The sequence below is a fragment of the Orycteropus afer genome, unplaced genomic scaffold, assembly GCF_000298275.1.
Source record: "Orycteropus afer afer isolate SDZICR_OR568_19922 unplaced genomic scaffold, OryAfe1.0 scaffold00372, whole genome shotgun sequence".
Lineage (NCBI taxonomy): Eukaryota > Metazoa > Chordata > Mammalia > Tubulidentata > Orycteropodidae > Orycteropus > Orycteropus afer.
Window position 1 is genome coordinate 876,243 of NW_006921959.1, and position 1,571 is coordinate 877,813.

Genomic DNA, 1,571 nt, shown 5'->3' on the forward strand with positions numbered 1-1,571 from the left:
ATACACACATATAAATACACACACACATATATACACACACACACATGTATACACACATATAACCATGCATGCGCATATGCACACATACACATGTATGCACATATATACAGACATATATACACACACATATATACACAAATATATGCACACACACACACACATATATATACAACTATCTCTTTAATTCCAATACATAGTAACTCCTTAGGACAGAGTAGAATTGCCCCATAGGGTTTTCAAGTCTGCATTCTTTTTAGAAGCAGACTGCCATATCTTTCTCCTGTGGAGAGGCTGCTGGGTTGGAACCACCAATCTTTTAATTAGCAGCCTGGTACTTAACCACTGCACTACTAGGGCTCCATATAAATATACAGATATGTGTGTGTGTGTGTGTATACATATCTATAGATATGTGTGTGTGTGTATATATATATATAGACACATACATATATATATGCACACACCACACACACACACACATACACATATGTACATATGTACTCAAAGGTATCCCTAAAAATAATGTCTGGTAATGTTTCTATTAAAATTATGGTCATAGAAAAAATCTATGAAGGAGTCCTACTCTGTAACACATGGGTCAACATAAGTCAGAATCAAATTAATAGCAACTAACAACAACTATATATAGGAATATGAATCTATGCATATATATATATATGCATGGATATATATACATATCCATGCATATATATATATATACACACACACACATATACATATATATGTCTATATATATATTTAAAAAAAAAACCACCTCACTACTGTCAAGTCAATTCCAACTCATAGCGACCTTTCCTTGGGTTTCTAAGATGATATCTCAGTAGATTGCCCAGTGTTCCTTCCGAGGAGTGGCTAGTGGGTTTGAACTGCCAGCCTTCTAGTTAGCAGTCAAATGCTTAAGCACTGCATGACCAGAACTCCTTATATATATACACACATATGTATGTGTATATATGTTGCTGTTGTTGTTATGTGCCATTGAGTAGGACCCAACTCATAGTGACCCTTCCTTGGGTTTCCCAGGTGGTATCACTATGGAAGTAGATTGCCCAACCTTCCTTCCCAGGAGTGGCTGGGGGTTTGAACCACCCACCAGCCTCTGGTTAGCAGTCAAGTCAATAGGCACTACGCTACCAGAGGTCCTATGTGTGTGTGTATATATATATATATGTATGTATATACACACACACACATATATGTATATATGTATATGTGTATATGTATACATCTATATGTGTATATGTCTATATGTAGGAGCTCTGGTAGCATAGTGCCTAAGGCACTTGACTGCTAACCAGAATGTTGGCAGTTCAAACCCACCAGCCACTCCTTGGAAGGAAGTTTGGGCAATCTACTTCTGCAGTGATACTGCCTCTGAAACCCAAGGAGGGGTCGCTATGAGTCAGGCCGACTCGATGGCACATAACAACAACAACAACATACGAATATATATATATATAGGTGTGTGTATGTATGTGTATATGTATGTGTGTAAAACAATAAAACACAACAAATATATACATATATATATATACATATATATATATATA